The sequence below is a fragment of the Bombus fervidus genome, chromosome 19 (assembly GCF_041682495.2).
Source record: "Bombus fervidus isolate BK054 chromosome 19, iyBomFerv1, whole genome shotgun sequence".
In the NCBI taxonomy this organism is placed as follows: Eukaryota; Metazoa; Arthropoda; class Insecta; order Hymenoptera; family Apidae; genus Bombus; species Bombus fervidus.
The window spans coordinates 3,409,631-3,430,228 of NC_091535.2; the positions used below are offsets into that span (position 1 = coordinate 3,409,631).

Genomic DNA, 20,598 nt, shown 5'->3' on the forward strand with positions numbered 1-20,598 from the left:
TGCAAGCATTGTTGGATGAGGATGACGCTCAAACGCAACAACAGCTCGCTGATCAATTAAACGTGACACGAGAAGCCGTCTCCATACGTTTGAAAGCCATGGGAAAGATCCAGAAGGTGGGAAAATGGGTTCCACATGAACCGAATGAAAGACAGCAGGAAAACCGAAGAACCACTTGCGAAATGCTGCTCGCCAGATACAAAAGAAAGTCATTTCTCCACCGAATTGCGACTGGCGATGAAAAGTGGATATATTTTGAGAATCCTAAGCTCCAGGCGAACCACCGACGTCGACTACGAGACCAAATCGCTATGGACGGAAGACAATGCTCCGTGTTTGGTGGGATCAGAAGGGTATAATCTATTATGAACTGTTAAAACTTGGCGAAACCGTTAATACTGAGCGCTACCGACAACAAATGATCGATTTGAATCAAGCTTTGCGTGAAAAACGACCAGAATATCAAAGAAGGCAACACAAAGTAATTTTGCTTCATGATAATGCACCATCACATACAGCAAAACCGGTCAAGGAAATGATTGAAACGTTCAGTTGGGAAATACTTTCGCACGCGGCTTACTCAACACACTTGGCTCCGTCCGATTACTATTTATTTGCATCGATGGGACACGCACTTTCTGACCAGCACTTCACTTCTTACGAAAATGTACGAAAATGGCTCGATGACTGGTTTGCCTTAAAAGAGCGACAGTTTTTTTGGCGTGGCATCCACCAATTGCCAGACAGATGGGAAAAATGTATAGCCAGCGATGGGCAATACTTCGAATAAAATGTTTTTAATCATTTTCATACAATAAACGTGTATTTTCTACACAAAAATGCCGGTTTCATATTTACATACCTGGTACTTTTATTCAAAAGCAGTCAGGTCTGAGCTGAATGTTTTTTTTTTTAAAGAGATTCTTTTAGCCCGTTTACATGACAGGTTAGTTTTTCAACAATCGCGTGAAAACGGTTTTTCCGTAATTAATCAAAAAATCAATTTTTCCAACGGCTTACTATTGGGTTGGCAACTAGGTGACTGCAGATTTTGTCATTAGGTGATATCGACAAATATCACTTAGTTGCCAACACAATATCACACGTTAAACCCCTCAACCTTGAAAATGAATATCTTTATCTCGGCAAGGTTAGGTCTTCTGAAAATTCAACCGCCTATAGATAACATACCAAATGACGTATCGTTTGAGTTTGAAAGAAATGATAAAAAAATCAATCCATCAAAAATTTTAGCACATTAGCAAAAACACGACGATGTACAACACGCGTGATGTTTCGTGTCACATGTGGACGCGAGAAGAAGGATAGCAGGCGACAAATGGCCGCACGATGGATGTGCGAGAGAGCGCAATTAATCGATGCGATGCGATGTTAAGTGCGTTATAATGACGATCGCCGGCAGGGAAATTCGAATCTCGCAAAATAGCCTGTCGGAGAGCCGAGAATTCTCTCGGCGTATTCTACCGAGGTCTCGGCCAATAATTCAATGACGATTGATCCGTGCGCGCCATCGATGCCGACAGAACACTTAATGACGCTCGTAATCTGCCAGTCAATCTTTTTCGTCTTGGACGAATCGACGAATCTTCTTCGAGAGATCGATGAACAAAAATTCAAGGTAAATTCGACTGCAATCAATTTTATGATCGCAGAGATAAGATATTTCTATAATGAAGGCATGTTGAGGTTAGAATAGAATTTTAAGCTAATTACGAGCTCGGTATCTTGTAACGAAATTTCAATCTAGTCTCTTATATTCCATCGACACGTGGTAGAGTAGTTACGAGTAACATAGTTCGGAATAGTCAAATAAAAAGTGAAAAAGAATAGAAAAAAGGTAGAATGAAACGTAGATTGGGGTTAGGTTTGATTGATTGTGTGGTTAATATATTCGTTCCTATCGGTACGTATTTTTTTATTGTTAGGAAAATTTTTTGTTAGAAAAAATGTTGTTAGAAAAATTGTTAGAAAAATTGTTAGAAAAGTTTTTCTTCTGCATCGTCGCTTAGTATTTTATTCTGCAAACTATTAGGTTGGCAACTAAGTGATTGCGGGTTTTGTCAATACCACCTAATGACAAAATCCGCAATCACTTAGTTGCCAACCTAATACATACTGTTGCGACGGTATGTGATCTTGTTTGTTTGTTTATTTCAATTACTTTCTTCCAATAGTCTATTTTTGTTCGCATGTACATTTGATAAAGAGATTTATTATTATGTACATTAAAAACAATTTCGAAAAAGTCTTAAACGTTACGAATCCAATTCCTCTCCAACTATCAAGTTTCTCTTTATAATTTGATAGATTAGTATATACATATTTGGAAGTAAGAATTTTTTTCAATTGGATAACGTAAATAACAATGAAGAAATTTCAAAAGAGAAATGAAATTAAAGGACATAAAATGGTGGATGCGCGGTGTACACAGTCGAATCGTATTACGATAATTTACCGAAGCCCCTTCCATCATTATGATAATTAGACAGGAGGGAACATGTCCCACTAATTAAATTGCCAACACGCGTAAGATGCACTCGGACATCGGCCATCGATTATCTGCGTAGCACGCAATTAATCTCGACCCATTATTAATTCCTTCGTAGCCAATGATCGCGTTAACCACCCCATCTACGATAACTCGCATAACCTACTGTCGTTGCTAACTATATCCGCCTGGTCAACTATTGCTCGATTAAATAAGCTTAAAGGAATATTCTTTAGCATTTTTTAGACAGAAAACTGTTTTTAACCTATTTTTTAAAAAAATAAACCGTAGGGTACAGTCCAGAATTAAACCATTTGTAATAAAGTAAACGAGATAATAAAGTTGTTTGGTGTAGAAAAATCGCGAAAAATTAATTGATAATTCAAGTTATCCCGAATGTTTTTAGTTATACTGTGCAAAACAATTTATCTGTACGATTCTTTTATTTAATAGATTTCCTGGTTTTTTGCCTGATACGAACCGTTTATAGTAGCAACCTTTTAATTATCTACAAATTCTATAGAATTCAAACTACCCGCCAACCGACATATTTACTTATGCTTTGTTTTACCGGCAGTCATTTTATTGATAGGTTAGATCACGAGAGAAGAACGGTAATTTACGACCTAGAAAATCGATTCTCCATTCGACAGGTAAAATTTCTAGTAGATTTGTTATTAATTGTTATTGTATATAATTCAATTTATTCACAAAGTAAACTCGATTTTCCAGAATCGATTGTCTTAATTACCCCAAGGATTCAGGTTATTACAAATCGATTTTCTCTACGCCATGTCGTTGAAGGTTATCCTCCGTATCTCCATGAACGAAATCACAAAAAGGGAAAGAATAGAATGTATAGAATTTATAATAAAAGCAGAAGATAAAGTGAATTACGTTTTTCCACTGGAGTTGTCTACACAAGGAGGGTAAGTGTAAATTCTATAGAATTCAAACTACCCGCCAACCGACATATTTACTTTTGCTTTGTTTTACTGGTAACCATTTTACTGAATAGGTTAGATTACGAGAGAAGAACGGTAATTTACGACCTAGAAAATCGATTCTCCATTCGACAGGTAAAATTTCTAGTAGATTTGTTATTAATTGTTATTGTATATAATTCAATTTATTCACAAAGTAAACTCGATTTTCCAGAATCGATTGTCTTAATTACCCGAAGGATTTAGGTTATTACAAATCGATTTTCTCTACGCCATGTCGTTGAAGGTTATCTTCCGTATCTCCATGAACGAAATCACAAAAGGTGAAAGAATAGAATGTATAGAATTTATAATAAAAGCAGAAGATAAAGTGAATTACGTTTTTCCATTGGAGTTGTCTACACAAGGAGGGTAATTGTAAATTCTATAGAATTCAAACTACCCGCCAACCGACATATTTACTTTTGCTTTGTTTTACTGGTAACCATTTTACTGAATAGGTTAGATTACGAGAGAAGAACGGTAATTTATGACCTAGAAAATCGATTCTCCATTCGACAGGTAAAATTTCTAGTAGATTTATTATTAATTGTTATTGTATATAATTCAATTTATCCCCAAAATAAACTCGATTTTGCAGAATCGATTGTCTTAATTACCCCAAGGATTTAGGTTATTACAAATCGATTTTCTCTACGCCATGTCGTTGAAGGTTATCCTCCGTATCTCCATGAACGAAATCACAAAAAGGGAAAGAATAGAATGTATAGAATTTATAATAAAACCAGAAGATGAAGTGAATTACGTTTTTCCACTGGAGTTGTCTACACAAGGAGGGTAAGTGTAAATTCTATAGAATTCAAACTACCTGTTAATCGACATATTTACTTTTGCTTTGTTTTACTGGTAACCATTTTACTGAATAGGTTAGATTACGAGAGAAGAACGGTAATTTACGAGCTAGAAAATCGATTCTCCATTCGACAGGTAAAATTTCTAGTAGATTTGTTATTAATTGTTATTGTATATAATTCAATTTATTCACAAAGTAAACTCGATTTTCCAGAATCGATTGTCTTAATTACCCCAAGGATTTAGGTTATTACAAATCGATTTTCTCTACGCCATGCCGTTGAAGGTTATCCTCCGTATCTCCATGAACGAAATCACAAAAGGTGAAAGAATAGAATGTATAGAATTTATAATAAAAGCAGAAGATAAAGTGAATTACGTTTTTCCATTGGAGTTGTCTACACAAGGAGGGTAAGTGTAAATTCTATAGAATTCAAACTACCTGTTAATCGACATATTTACTTTTGCTTTGTTTTACTGGTAACCATTTTACTGAATAGGTTAGATCACGAGAGAAGAACGGTAATTTAGGACCTAGAAAATCGATTCTCCATTCGACAGGTAAAATTTCTAGAAGAGTTGTTATTAATGGTTATTGTATATAATTTAATTTATTCCTAAAATAAACTCTATTTTCCAGAATCGAGAATTAATCTTCTTAATTACCCCAAGGATTTACATTATTACACATATAATGAAGCAGTAGAACAGTCAGTAACAGACAACTGCTCCAAGAATATCCTGGAATAATTGATTTTACCAGAGGACAGATTTAATATGTATGCAGCTCTTCAGAACTCCCGTTATCCAAGAAGACCAATACGACTATCCCGCTGAATCACCCAGATACACCTGCTGGTATAACATTGCCGTCATTATCGTATCTCTTTCACACAGCACGCGCGAAAGCTCACGTGCACCTTCTTCATTCTGTCCGTTTGACTTCGAAGCTTCTCCATCCTTTGCCTTTCCCTTCGCTGTTAGTTGCGCGCGTCTCTTGCCATTCTTTGCGTGTCGTATTCACGTTATATAAGCTTGGCTTGTGCTGACAATGCACGGAGAACCGTGGTGCCTGTTCGTTATCTCGCGCGTTGAAAAAGCCAGATGCACCGGCAACAATACTTAAGATCCGACAAAGAATTTCGCCCTGGCTTCTAACTTTTGTGGCCGGTCGTCCTCCTTTTTCTCCTGTTTCATCCACCTCTGTCTTTCTTTTTCTGTATTCTGTCTGTCTCTCTAGGTTCTCCAATCTGTTTGTGCCTGCTCTCATCTTTTTCTTCCTTCGTTTCCCTTCTCTCAAGCCTCTTCCTGTGCCTGCGTTCTCTGTCTATTTCGTTCTTTCATTTCTTGCTTTCTTCTTGCTTTCTCTTCGTTGTTTGATGCAAGAAACGTGACACGGGCCGCTGCAGCACGAGTCAAAGCGTGTCACGCGTAATTTAACTTCAGTTTCGGTAAACGCAACTCCACGACACACAGCCGTGTTTCTACCCCTTTGTGCCATGGCCACGAGCCTGCTTCGGCCGTCCACACGACTTTCACTCGGCCACCGTGGACACGTAGACAGCCCTTATCCCCCGGCGGGACACCGAAAGCCTGGCATTCCTAGGACTTTGCCCGGGATATGTATTTGCGACTCTGATGGCTACAGAGTCACGTGTCTCGAATAAAATACCGCTCCGTCCAGACGATATCCAAGCAGCCGCATATAAACTCCACGTTCCGCGTTATATCGCGCTACGGTGTTTTATTTATCAAGTTTGAACGGGCCTTTCTCATATTCCCAGCACTGGCGAGACGTTGAACCACTCTTGAGCCTGATATATCGGTAATTTTAACGCTAAAGCAACACACAGTGAATAGAACAAGTATCGTGGCACACCGTTTATTGTAGCATTTATATTTTAGTTAATCGAGTTCGATTATGTTAAATTACGTGCCATTTACGTAAAGCCTGATTTAAAAACCGCTTCATTGGAAGATAAGAGGTTGTGCGAGTACTTTCTAGAGCCGCTGAGACATCGAAGGTACTTCGTGATTAATTCATGCTTTTTCTCTAAATACATACTTCTTACGTATAGCTCGTCGTCGATTATAAATTAAAAATGTTGAGGCTTTTTTATATTTTGGAATAGAGAGAGCAAACGCATGGATGAATGTATTCAGAATTCAGAAATTATTAATTTATTCAGAAATGTTAGAAATTAGGATTTCCAGTTATTTCTATCCTATGTGATAATGTATTGATAGATGGATTTCTCGATTAACGACTCTTCACTTTTGGCTCTCAGGTGGCTAACTGAACAATCAACAGATATAATAGAAACGAAAGAAGCCGCTGTAAAGGGAATCGTTATGCCAAAAACTAAACGCTAGAGAAGATGTAGAGCTTTCCTTGAAGTGAGACTCACTTGAACAAAAAACAGAAGAAGAGGTAGAGGATTGAAGTAAGAAAAGGGACAATCGATTGTACGAATGGCCGATGGGATCAGAAATGTCGCTGCTACTGTCCTCTTTCGTGTACTTCTACGCTTTATATGCGAGGTACGTTTCGCGTGGCACGTAAAAGATTCACGAAGTGCTCGAAAAGTCTCTGCTGTCCGTTTTGCAATTCCCTAAGACCAGTTTAAATGAAGCAAAGTAGCTTCTACTAAAACAACGAATTCTCTAGAACACTCGAAATCATTATTGTAGAATACTAATATTGTAGTATCGTGAACAAATTGTCCAGGAAATATCGGGTGAACCATAAACAATATTGCGAGAAGGCCTAAGTGCCGTTAGGTCAAACGGGCCTGGCAGTTTTTACCGGGTGGTCGTCACCTGAAGAGTCGAGTGGGGGAGTTGTGAGTTGAGAGTCGAGTTGAGTAGTTGGCAGTTGACAGTCGAGTGGGGAGCATGAGGCGGGTATGGGTTCTCAGGGCGTAGGACTACGCCCTGAGAAACCCCGATGGATCTGATTTTCTCCTATAGTCGGGTGGCGGCTGGTCGGTGCCTTTAGCATCCGTCAGTTCGCTGATCCGGTGCGGAGAATTTCGGAGAAGTTGGTGGGCCCATACCTGTCAAGACCACTCACCTCACCTTCTCGTGGGGCTCCCTGTCACCCTGCACCGGCCTTGACCGGGGTAGGGTGCGAAAGAGTGAGTGGCACCAGGACGGAGACTTTGTTAACGACACGGCGAAACTAATTCGAAGAAAATGATGGATACATGCCAAAGTAAGCACGTTTACGGTGCAGGGGAAGGAGACCCCAGTACCGGCGCAGTTGTTGGTAGTCAAGTGGGCCCCACTGCGCGTCGTCATGTCACGACCACGGCCGTTCGAGGCTGGACCGCCAGGCCCCCGGACGCGTTCCTGCACCTGGCGAGGCGGCAAGAAGCAGGAGGATGGAGGAATTTCCAAGGCGAACAACGAGGGGTCCGCAGAGTACCGCGGACAGGTCGGAGGACATTTTCCTCGCTCCAGCCGTAGTAGACGACACCATACCACCGATGGTGAGGGGATTTGGGACGCGAGCAAGGTCCGACGACAAGGAATCGGTCGCTTCATTCGCGTCCCGCTCGTCGTTGGCCTCGACGATGTCTAGGGGAAGAAGAGGAAATTGATGTCGCTGACCCCGGACGTTTCCGAAGAACTGGCGTTGGAAATAAGAACGAGCTCGGTGGCAGACGTCAGTGCCAAGGTTACGCAGCAGATCTCCGAAATAATGCGAGTCGCGATGACAACTTAAAAGGGACGTACGTGAAAGCACTTAAGGATGCGGCTTCCTACATCACCACCGCATGGAAGGATCAGTCAACGAAGAGGACCGGGCCGGGGCACAACAGCGGCACCGCATCTACGAGGCTCGCGGATGCGAGGTTGACAGCGCTGGAGGAGGAGAACGCGGCCCTCCGCCAAGAATTATCGCGAAGGCCTGCCTGCGCTCACGAGTGCCCGCGGTGCAGTGGCTCGGTCCCCGCGCCTGGCCTTCCCCCGCGGACGGGTGAGAGCGACAGTGCGCGCATTGATGCCCTGGAGAAGAGGCTCAATGAACTTGGACCATCGATAATAAGGGCTATTGAAGAACGATTTGGTGACCGACGACCGCGCACCCCAGAATCCCGAAGCAAGCCGGATCACTCTGCCACTCTCCGGGCCACCCAGACATCGGCGCTCCCGAAGGAGCAGGGGAGTGATGAATGGAGGGTGGTAGAGTCCAAGAAGAGGAAGAAAACAGAAAAGAAGAAGCAGGAGAAGACGGTCGCCACAGCTGGGGAAGAAACGAAGAAAGAGGCGACCGCGGTTATACCGGCCAGGATCACAGGTGCGCCGAGACCGAGTACCGCCACGGCCACAACAAAGAAGCTCCCCCGCACACCGCGAACATCCGCGGTGACCGTAACGCTGAGCGAGGGAGCAAGGATGTCGTACGCCGACGTGCTCGCAATGGCGAGGCAGAGGATCCTGTTGACGGAGATCGGCGTAGAGTCCGTCGAGATGAGCAAAGCCATGACAGGTGCTATTATTATTAGGGTCCCTGGAGACAAGGGCAGAGGAAAGGCATCGCGGCTCGCGGCGCGACTGACCGAGGTGCTAGACCCGACCGAGGTGCTAGACCCGACCGCGGTGAGAGTTGCGGCCCCAACAAGGACGGCGGAGCTGAGGGCGGTCGGGATAAACATCTCGGTGGATAAGGAAGAACTGCGGCGAGCACTGGCCTCGGCGGCGGGATGCGGCAGCGCGGAGGTGCAGGTTGGAGAGATCGGCACATCCAGAGGCAGCCTCGAGTCCGCGTGGATCAAGTGCCCGGTGGCAGGAGCCCGGAAACTAGCCTGGGAAGGAAAAGTGGCGCTGGGATAGTCCAAGGCCAAAGTAATAGCTATACTGACGAGGCTCATGCAGTGCTACAGGTGCTTGGAGCTGGGGCACGTGCGCGCGGCCTGCGTGTCCGCCGTAGATCGGGGGCATCTGTGCTACCGGTGTGGCGGAAGCGGATATCGCGCCAGAAGGTGTCCCGCCGCTACACCCAATTGCCCCCTGTGCGAGTCGCTTGGGGCACCCGCCGGCCATAGAATGGGCGGGGCGGCATGCGCTCCCCCGAAGATCAAGAAGAGGCGTCCCATCCGCGAGTCGACCGCCGCCGCGGGAACGAAACAGAGGAGCAACGCCGAAACAGCTGCAGATGGCCGGGAGGAGGCCATAGATCTGAACGAATAAGTTCAAAAGCCTCCTCCAATGCAACCGAGGCGGGCGCAAGATCTGCTCTTCCAGACCATCCGGGAGAACGGGGTCGCCCTTGCGGTGGTGGCCGAGCCGTATCGCGTCCCTGACGTCCCCAACTGGGTCGGGGACCTGGACGGATCGACGGCCATAACGTGGGCGCCAACGCTGAGCGCCCACGGTGTTCTGCTCGACCGCGGCAACGGCTACGTCGCGGTCGAGTGGGCCGGAATAGCGGTGGTAGGAGTGTAGGTTTCCCCCAACAGCGGCTTGGCAGCGTTCGGGGACTTCCTGGACGGGGTCGGCAAATGCGACAGAAGATGCTTTCCCTGACAGGTGCTCGTCCTCGGGGATTTCAATGCCCACTCGACGCAATGGGGAAACGCCAGGACAAACACACGGGCAAGATGACTGACAGACTGGGCCGCGGGTCTCGGGCAGGAGCTGAGAAGGATCTGACAAACAGTAGAGGAGCTCTTCGAAGCGGCAAAGAGGATGGCATCCCGCGACGTGGCACCGGGTCCGGATGGAATCCCAGGCCGAGTTTGGGCGGAGTCGATCGACACCATGGCTCCTCGCCTACGACATCTGTTCACCAAATGTCCAAAGGAATACGTCTACTCCCGGGCATGGCGGACGGCGTGATTGGTCTTATTGCGGAAAGAAGGTCGTCCACTGGACTCGCCGTCCGCGTACAGGCCGATATGCCTGCTCGACGAGGTGGGCAAGTTGCTGAAAAGAGTGATAGCCGCCCGTCTGGAGGCCCATATGTCGCGGCGAGAACCCGGATGGCACGACAGCCAATACGGATTTCGCCAAGGCCGCTCGACAGTGGACGCGGTGAGACGGGGGAGGACCATGGCGGAAGACATGGTTTCCCGAGAAGGGGTGGCGTTGGCGGTCTCTTTGGACGTCACGAACGCCTTCAACGCCATTCCCTGGGCCAGGATAGTGGAGGCCCTGCGATATTTCGAGGTACCGGCGTACCTCGTTGGGGTCATCCTGGCATACCTGAGCAACAAGGGGATCACCTACACCGGCAAGAACGGGGAAGACAGAAGACCGGTCGAGCGTGGCCTACCGCAGGGTTCCGTGCTCTAGGACCCATCCTATGCATCACCGCCTACGACTACGTCTTTCGATGTCCTATGCCCCCGGACACGGGCTTGGTGTGCTACGCCGACGACACCTTGGTACTCGCCGGGGGGGCGTTGGTGGAACGAGACCATGAACCTCACTGAAGACGCCGTGGCATGCGCGGTACACGCCATCCAGAGACTCGGTTGAGCGTGTCGCCGGCCAAATCCGAGGCCCTGTGGTTCTTCAACTATCGCCGCAGAGGAACCCCTCTTCCCGGACTGTCAGTGACTATCAACGGGGAGGAAGTGCTTGTGAGACGTCAGATGAGATATCTGGGTCTCACCATTGACAGTCAATTGACGTTCGAGGCGCACTTTGCGCTTCTGGTCCTGAGGGTGACTGCCGTAGCCAACGTCTTATGCGGCCTATTGCCGAACATTGACGGAGCGGGAGTGGGCGTTAACCGACTCTACGAGGAAGTGGTTCGGTCCTGAGTCCTCTACGGGGCTCCCGTATGGGCCGAAGACCTGATGGCGAGTAGCCGCAGCCTGATCCTACTGAGGAGGTTGCAGAGGACGACCGCCATCCGCATAACGAGGAAATACAGGACCATATCCTACACATCGGTGTCTGTGCTGGCCGCGTTCCCCCCTTTCGAGCTGCAGGCCCTTGCACTCCGACGGGTGTACGAACACCTGAGGGCACTGCGCTTGGACGGGTCCGACAGCCAGTCAGCCCCAAACGTCCGGGAAGAGGCGAAGCTGGAGAGATCTGGGTGCGATGGCGCTCTCGGCTGGTCGAGGAGGACGCTGTGCGGCCACACCGGGCTGTTCGCGCCGTACTTCCCAACTGGGAAGACTGGAGAGGCCAAGGCGGATCCCGCTGACCTTTAGGATGACGCAGGTGCTCACCGGCCACGGAGTATTTGGCGAGTACCTGCTAAGAATTCGGTGGGAGGTGACCTCCGCCTGTTACCACTGCGAGGAAGAGGAAGACATGGCGCAACACACACTGGAGTTTTGTCCAGCGTGGGCAGAACCGCGGCGCGTCTTACGATTCGTCATCGGCGAGAGATTAGCCCCCGAAGCTGTCGTCGAGGCCATACTCGGAGGGCGCCAGGAGTTCACCGTCGTCCGCTCCTACTGCGAGGAAGTGATGCTGAGGAGCGAGCGGAAAGAAACAGGGAGAGAACGCACGATCCAGCGAGAACGCCGCTACAGAGAGATTCCGTACACCGTTCTAGGAGCGTTAGACCAGGGAACGTGGCGCTAGGAGGTGTGGTCCCTTCTAGCGGCCCAACTCAGACAAGAACGCCTCAACCAACAACAGCAGGGAGAAGACGACGAGAGGTGCCCCCTGATAGTATTTTCGCAAGAGAACCCGGGGCCACTTCTACCAAACGTCAGGATGACCACCGTGGAGTTTTAGTCGGTAAGAGTCCGACACTATTCCGTTGTTGCGATGTAACAGCGAGTGTCCATGAGGATTTCTCCACGTAAAAAAGAAAAAAAAAAGTTGACAGTCGAGTGTTGAGCAGCCGAGTTGTGAGGAATGGAGAGTTGAGTTGCCGAGTTGTTATGAGTTGTGAATTAACTATTTAGTTATCTTAGTTATAGCACATTACTGTATTTAGTTCACGTTAAATAACCATCGTTCCCTGTTAAATCCATTAAATCTATGGATCAATAAACTTATCAAATAGGATAGAAAAATTGGAAACCCTAATTTCTAATATTTCTAAATAAATAAAAAAATCCTATAATATTTAATCAGCCGTAGAACTGTCGTTGTATAAGTTAGAATATTCCTGAATATCTGGTATTCGAATATGTGACGCGTGGTTTGAATAATTTATCTTCCTACTGGAACAGGTTAATGCTCCTTTATCCCTATGATCCTGCAAAGAATCCAAAGCAGATGTTCGTCATCAATCAAGATGTATGTAATGATTAATCCATCACGTATATCATCGCACTGCGAGAGTCGTCACGAACATCGTAAAAGCTTCTAGAATTCTAGAACACGACAAACAGCAATAAAGATCCGAGCTATGTTCTTTTGTACAGCTTCCAGTCTGATTCTCATACCTCTGACGATAGAGGAAGGTTTGCGAAACCTGAATGATCTTGAAAATAGTCGAATAACACGAAATGGAATTACATCGTAATCATGGCAAATTCGACATTTTTAAAATTTTATTATTTTTATGATCGCTCTTTCATTTCCTAAAATTCTCTACGTAGTTTTTTTTTTATATCTAGTACTGCGTTTCGTATAATCTTTCCAAAACTTATTTTCTCTAACCCCAACCGAACGCCAACCTAACCTCAAAACTTATTTTCCCTTTTTCAGCAAACTTCTCACCTTGTGTCAATCAGATGTAAATTTGTGAACTACGTTAATCTATTTTTACTATTTTTATCCTCTAATTATTATTTAAACCCACGGAGCTCGTGAAAATCTAAAGGTTCCTTCATTCTTTTGCATTTTCCTTTAAACAGACTCATTTCCTCCTCAACAAAACTTCTCTCCTTTCATCAGTTAGATGTAACTTTATAACCTACGTTAACTGTTTTACTATTTTCATTCTATCCAAAGACATTTCATTAAATCTAATCCAAAAATTCCATTAATCCGCGCTTAGAATATTTTGAATCGAGTGTCTGTTACAGACGTACAATCTGTAAAAAAAAAAAAAGAAAAAAGAAAAACGTTTAATCATAGTGAGAGTTTTCTCATTTCCCGGTGCAATTAATTGCGTTTTTCGAAACTTGGAACCTTCGGATTCGAAAATTCAGGCCAGCAGGCTTTTGCGAACTCGTTTCATCTTTGTCTCATAATTTTGTGAAAACAACATTATAGCACGTCGTGACATAGCATAATTTGCAACATCGCAAGGAGAATTTCATTATCAACGTGACTTCCGGCTTGTCGGTCATTCAAGATACGAAAAGTCGGCGCAAACGAGCCGTTTACTCGCCATGAAGTTTATTGCCGGACGTTTTCACTGTTCCCCACAGGAAACTTCCTCTTCCGCTGTGCAAACAGCGCGCGAAACAGGTAACTTCTCCGAGAGTGATGACACAAAATAGGTCAAGGAAACTTTCAATGCAGCTTATTCCTGCGAACGTTCTCTTTCAAATAAACGACCGTCGTTAGAGTAATCTGGGTTCTTTGGTGATCGCGATAGAAAGAATGACAAATGATAAATATAAAGCGGTATAACTTAAATGCACACGGTCTTAACACTCCAACACTATTGTTCTCTAAAGGACGAAAATCTGAGATTTCAACACTGTGCATCAGATTATCATTTCCTGCAATACTAAAAAATAATCTTCATAGTATCTGCCTTGGCAAAAAATCGTGAAATTTGACATACACTTGCATCAATATTGAGAAGACACAGTTACATTAACATCTTTGTATTTGTTGCTGTGTACAAGAGGAGATGGTTGAAATGTTAGGTTGCTCGTTGCAAGAGGTTATGGAAGCATTTATTGCAATTTTGAAAATGCGCAAATAATTTCTTCCTAACCTCCAATTACACAATAAATTTTGAGGAGAAAGCAATTTAAACGGAAGATAGGAAATTGCATGTTTGCTCAAAGACTCACAGCGAATACTTATTGCAAATACTTCTCATACATTCACTATGAATTCACTCATACATTCATGAGATTTATTTGAAAACAAAAACAAACTCCAACTTTTCCACACATTGGTAGGGAATCGCGTTAGGAATTCTTTTCATTAGCATTACGTTCTTCCAAAGGGAATAGTTGAAAAGCCGCGGGAACTTTCAGTGACTAATGTCGAAACAGGAGTTGCAGAAAACATTGCGAGCGCAACTGAGCAAAATTCCTGAAACTTTTTGACAAACGATCGGAAATAAATCAACGTAACGTTGGTGTTTCTCTGTGGAGAACAACCGAGCCGATTTCTCAGAATAAAATTTACGTTGCAGCCAGCGGAAAGCCGGTACGACGAATCAAAGAGGAAGTACAGGTTAGGTTGGCTCGGGTTGGCGAGAGGAAACAGGTCGCAAGTTTGATCGCGTCGCGTTCGCTTAGAGCTTAATTAAAATCAAGATCGTGTTGCCAGTGAAAGGAGTGCGGACCCTTTCGGAATACTTTGCCACGAGTTTCAAACTTCTTGCAATCCCGTCGCAGGAAACTGAAACGATGCAAAGTTTTATATCGGGCGCACGCGTAAACTTATTTAACCTTTGCGACAAACAACTGAAAAGATTGGTCGTCTGTGAAAGGAATTCAAAACGTATTCCAGGTCTTCTTTACTGAGCAATACTTTCTATTTTTTTTTTCCTTTGATTTTTCTACATCCATCTTTTTCTTTGTTATTTCTTGTAGTCTTTGGAATTCTAGTTTGAAATAATTCAGTCATTTCTTACAGTCTTTGGAATTATAGTTCGAAATAATTCAGCCAGAAAACATATCGTAAGATATTTCTTTGTTACAGCAAGTACTTTATATTTTTTCCTTTGAATTTTTAATTCCACCTTTTTCTTTGTCATTTCTTATAGTCTTTGGAATTCTAGCTTGAAATAATTCAGCCAGAAAACATATCGTAAGATACTTCTTTGTTATACCAGGTACTTTCTATTTCTTTTCTTTTGACTTTCCTACATCGACCATTTTCTTTGTCATTTCTTACAGTCTGTGGAATTTTAGTTCGAAATAATTTAGTCATTTCTTATAGTCTTTGGAATTTTATTTCGAAATAATTCAGCCAGAAAGAATATCGTAAGATATTTCTTTGTTATACCAGGTACTTTGTATTTCTTTTCTTTTGACTTTCCTACATCGACCATTTTCTTTGTCATTTCTTATAGTCTTTGGAATTCTAGTTCGAAATAATTTAGTTATTTCTTATAGTCTTTGGAATTTTATTTCGAAATAATTCAGCCAGAAAACATATCGTAAGATACTTCTTTGTTATACCAGGTACTTTCTATTTCTTTTCTTTTGACTTTCCTACATCGACCATTTTCTTTGTCATTTCTTACAGTCTGTGGAATTCTAGTTCGAAATAATTTAGTCATTTCTTATAGTCTTTGGAATTTTATTTCGAAATAATTCAGCCAGAAAGAATATCGTAAGATATTTCTTTGTTATACCAGGTACTTTGTATTTCTTTTCTTTTGACTTTCCTACATCGACCATTTTCTTTGTCATTTCTTATAGTCTTTGGAATTCTAGTTCGAAATAATTTAGTTATTTCTTATAGTCTTTGGAATTTTATTTCGAAATAATTCAGCCAGAAAACATATCGTAAGATATTTCTTTGTTATACCAGGTACTTTGTATTTCTTTTCTTTTGACTTTCCTACATCGACCATTTTCTTTGTCATTTCTTATAGTCTTTGGAATTCTAGTTCGAAATAATTTAGTCATTTCTTATAGTCTTTGGAATTTTATTTCGAAATAATTCAGCCAGAAAACATATCGTAAGATATTTCTTTGTTATACCAGGTACTTTGTATTTCTTTTCTTTGACTTTTTTACATCCATCTTTTTCTTTGTTATTTCTTGTAGTCTTTGGAATTCTAGTTTGAAATAATTCAGTCATTTCTTACAGTCTTTGGAATTCTAGTTCCAAATAATTCAATCAGAAAACATATCGTGAGATATTTCTTTATTATAGCAAATACTTTCTATTCTTTTTTCCTTTTACTTTTCTACTTTCACCTTTTTCTTTGTCATTTTTTATAGTCTTTGGAATTCTAGCTTGAAATAATTCAGTTAGAAAGAATATCGTAAGATATTTCTTTGTTACAACAAATACTTTCTATTTCTTTTCTTTTGACTTTCCTACATCGACCATTTTCTTTGTCATTTCTTACAGTCTTTGGAATTCTAGTTCGAAGTAATTCACCTAGAAAGCAAGATATTGTTCGTAGAAACGCCAATTTCGTCCATCACAGAGCGTAATTATACATCTTTCTTTTTAAATATCACTAGCTTCAGATTGAGGAATTTTAATTTCGAATTGGTATCACTGGCTAGTTTTCAACGAGCTATTTCATTTTAAAGCACTTCATAATATACTACTTAAGAATTAAATGAATATTTAGCGTCTACAATTAAATAACAGGTTCACGTTGATGAAACAGTTTCCATTTATTCGGACGCATATAACTTGTTTAATCTGAACTAGACTTCATAAGGACGAACATAGAATTTTAAATGGTATCTCAAGTGAACACCCATAAAACGGTTTCAAATCGTTCGAACGTAGGTAATTTGTCTAATCTGATAAACGCTCTGTCTCATTCGATATTAACAGGAATGGCATGGGGGTCACCGGTGACCTCAGTAAGATAAATTCATTAATGATGATTATACATCGTAGCATATCTATTGTAGGTAATATTTCAACATTATATGTATCGCATAATAAAAAATTCATCGTGGCGCCACGGCCAAACCTTGTAAAATTGGCGTCCCATTCAACGTGTATATATAACACTTTACCGACCGATAGCCGATTAATCGGTCTTTTTGTCGCCGACAATCTTTTTTATTATTTGAGCAGTAATTTGTTATTTAGTACTAAGATACCTTGCTCAGTTGCGTCAGTTGCGTTGCTTTATAAGCTCCCACAGTTTTATACCAATTTGAAAAACGTACCGTTCGCGATGAACAAAAAGAATGGTGCTAGGGAGAATCTGCGTCTGAATTGCCGGTCAGACGTGCGTATGCTGATGAATCGCTGCTGTCGGTAAAGTGTTAAGAATACGTACTGGGTTGGGAACTAAGTGATTGCGGATTTTGTCATTAGGTGGTATTGACAAAATCCGCAATCACTTAGTTCCTAACCTTACCTTAGTTTGTCTCGGTTTGAACAAACGCGTGCGAACTAATGTGAATTTATTTGAGGAGTTTGTAAATTCCCGTTGAAAATTCTCTCTCCACCAAGTATCGTTCCAGGCGTACTCTATCGTACGGATGTTGGCAAATTGAAATCGATCGATCGCACAGGAACCACCCTTTCCTTCGTTTCATCCGGCATTCCTTTTTGCAGCGTGGCCTGATTCAATTTCAAGAACAGACGCAATCACTTAGAACAGAGGAAAAACCCGGCGCAAAGAAGGAAAGCAAGAAGCGGAAAGTATTTTTCCGGATGAACAAGGAGATTGCTGGTTGGACGCTTCCGGCATCGCCCATTAACGCCCGATTAGAAACATATCTTTCGTAAAATTACCGTTTCCAGCCTTGACTCGAGACCACCGCCCCGGATGCTTGTTCTTTGTCCAACTGTGGGGCGGTTCTGAGCCATTCTTTCTCGCTTTTCGTTTCTTTCCAACGTCCGTTTGAACACACGAGACTTGATAAGAATCTTAAGACGATGGAAGTTTGAAATAAATTTATTTGCACAAAAAGTGAAAAGACGGAAAATCGGTATATTTTAGTAGAATAAGGTTTTTATTCGTACAATTTCATGTAACTTGGATCAGGATATTAATTAGATGGTAATTTGATTACCATTAGATGGTAATGACATATCGACATAATGTCTATGAAAAATAAATTACTGTTGCCGATTAAACGTCTGAAGGCTCACGACACTTGAAAGTCTTTCATAAATTATATAGATAAATAGAACTTTGTTTTTCACAACAGCACAAGTAGAAAGATGTATCCGTAAATCGGATACTTTGCGGACAGACGTTCTATTCAATTTCACGATATCGATTTTCTGCGTGTTAAAGATTAAGTTTAAACACAAAACGTTTATTCGCGAAGAAATAATTGATAATCTAATCTTCTTCTTAATCTGTCTTAATATTTTGCAAGTGTCGATTATGTTGTCATAATTTATTAGTATATGAAATTCCTCATCTAAGAACGAGCGGATGTTATCGAATTAACCTTTAGAAACTCGATGAATCTTCGATGGCGAGGAACGTGGCAAGATAACGAAAGACACGATCGATTTACTGTACGTATCGTCGATACACGTTGGTACATGTGATAAGCAGAACAGGAATCTAGGGATTTTCGGGATTAGCCGTAACGCTGACAGAAGCGAAACTTACGCGCACTAACTCGACCCGGTTCAGATCGAACGGTGTCGATCGGAATTGCGGCGCGTTAGGTTTGACATGAGGTAAGCCGTGGATTCGCCTTGTGATTATGAATTTACCGATATCGGTTTATCCAGCCTCGCAGGAATTTCAAACTAATTTGTCGTTCGTGTAAGGAATTCAAAGCTGTCTCTTAGGTCTTTCTCGTTTCATGATAATTCGCAAAATGTATTTTGAGCAGTACTTAAATAGGGAAATTAATTAACATTGGACTAACCTGTGAGATGAATTTATTCTTTACAAATGGCTAAAAGAAATTGAAATCGTATCATCACGATAGATACAATCGAAAAACATACGTAATTGAGGTAATTAGACTCGAGCACTGCGATCAATAATATGCTACAACCGAGAACACGTGTGAAATCGAGGCGATATTAATCTATTGCGACTAATACTAATCAAACAAACGTCATCGTCTTCTTTCAAACTCTACGCAACGTACAAGTTTTTCAAATTACGAACTATCCACCAAAGTATTCTATCTTGATATTTTCGTCGGAATTCCATCAGCCTTCGCTATGCAGAGAAAACGACTAGCTTCGTTAATAATACGTTACAGCCGAAAATGTGTGAGAGATCGAGGCGAGCTTAATCTATTGCATCATGACCAATCGGATGAACGTTCGTTTTCTTTCAAATTCCACGCGGTACAAGTTTTCCAAGCTACAAAATCACTTACTAAAGTAATCTATCCTAATATTCTCGTCAGAAAGCCATTCTTTTCTACGTAGAAATAGCAGAGCATCGCTCATCGAGCGGCCAATTGAATACTCGACGACGCAATTAGATGTGACCACTTCCACCGATATTACAGTTGAAAATTATGGATCTTAGTCGTCGAAATAAATGTATAGCAACACTCACATTACACGTGGAAATGATATTAAAATAGTTTCATATTTATTTAATATGTGATTTACAAGATATTCGTGGATACACATTGCACGCGTCTAAGCACTCCTTTTGTCTCACCATCTTTCTACCACTATGCATACGGAACAGTTGCGTTGAGGTTAACTGATAGAGAGACGGTTGGATGAATTTGTAATAGAAAAATATATCGAAATAAGTATAAGTACAGGTATTGTGTATGAGGCCAAAATTAAATAAATTGTTATCATTATTTATTAATTTCATATATAGTATTGTTGAGGTTAAGTGATAGAGGAACGATTGGATGAATTTGTAATAAAAAAATATATTGCAATATAAGTATAAGTACAGGTATAGTGTATGAGGCCAAAATCAAATAAATTGTTATCATTATTTATTAATTTAATATATCATATTGTTGAGATTGATTGATAGAACAACGAGTGGATGAATTTGTAATAGAAAAATATATTGCAATATAAGTGTAAGTACAAGTACAGTGTACGAGGTCAAAATCAAATAAATTGTTATCATTATTTATTAATTTCATATATGATATTGTTGAGGTTGATTGATAGAACAACGAGTGGATGAATTTGTAATAGAAAAATATATTGAAATATAAGTATAAGTACAAGTATAGTGTATGAGGTCAAAATCAAATAAATTGTTATCATTATTTATTAATTTCATATATGATATTGTTGAGGTTAAGTGATAGAACAACGAGTGGATGAATTTGTAATAGAAAAATATATTGAAATATAAGTATAAGTACAAGTATAGTGTATGAGGTCAAAATCAAATAAATTGTTATCATTATTTATTAATTGAATATATGATATTGTTGAGGTTAAGTGATAGAACAACGAGTGGATGAATTTGTAATGGAAAAATATATTGAAACAAGTATAGGTATAAGTATAGTGTATGCTGATCCAGATCCTCACCCTTATAGTGTTACAATACAATAGCAGAAGCTATGATAGCAAGCACGTTCATATATAAGAAAGGACATTACCAAAAAGTTA

The 20,598-nt window shown here is 41.7% G+C and overlaps 1 protein-coding gene and 2 long non-coding RNA genes across 10 annotated transcripts in view; 2 read left to right on the forward strand and 1 right to left on the reverse strand.

Moving 5' to 3' along the window:
* Btk29a (tyrosine-protein kinase Btk29A) overlaps window positions 1-20,598 on the reverse strand; it is a 351,109-nt gene that overhangs the window by 143,722 nt on the left and 186,789 nt on the right. The gene's annotated exons all lie outside the window — the stretch shown is intronic.
* LOC139996965 (uncharacterized) lies at window positions 3,261-12,771 on the forward strand. Of its 4 annotated transcripts, XR_011802458.1 has the most exons (5): window positions 4,473-4,866; window positions 4,953-5,084; window positions 5,752-6,130; window positions 6,211-6,329; window positions 12,456-12,771. It is a non-coding gene; the product is annotated as an uncharacterized lncRNA (long non-coding RNA). The 4 variants fall into 4 exon arrangements; XR_011802460.1 differs by lacking the exons at window positions 5,752-6,130; window positions 6,211-6,329; window positions 12,456-12,771 and adding exons at window positions 3,261-3,588; window positions 3,668-4,440 and having other exon boundaries at window positions 4,520-4,866; window positions 4,953-5,522; XR_011802459.1 differs by lacking the exons at window positions 5,752-6,130; window positions 6,211-6,329; window positions 12,456-12,771 and adding exons at window positions 3,263-4,014; window positions 4,094-4,440 and having other exon boundaries at window positions 4,520-4,866; window positions 4,953-5,521.
* Window positions 18,222-20,540, forward strand: LOC139996964 (uncharacterized). Its single transcript, XR_011802456.1, has 2 exons — window positions 18,222-19,763; window positions 19,908-20,540. It is a non-coding gene; the product is annotated as an uncharacterized lncRNA (long non-coding RNA).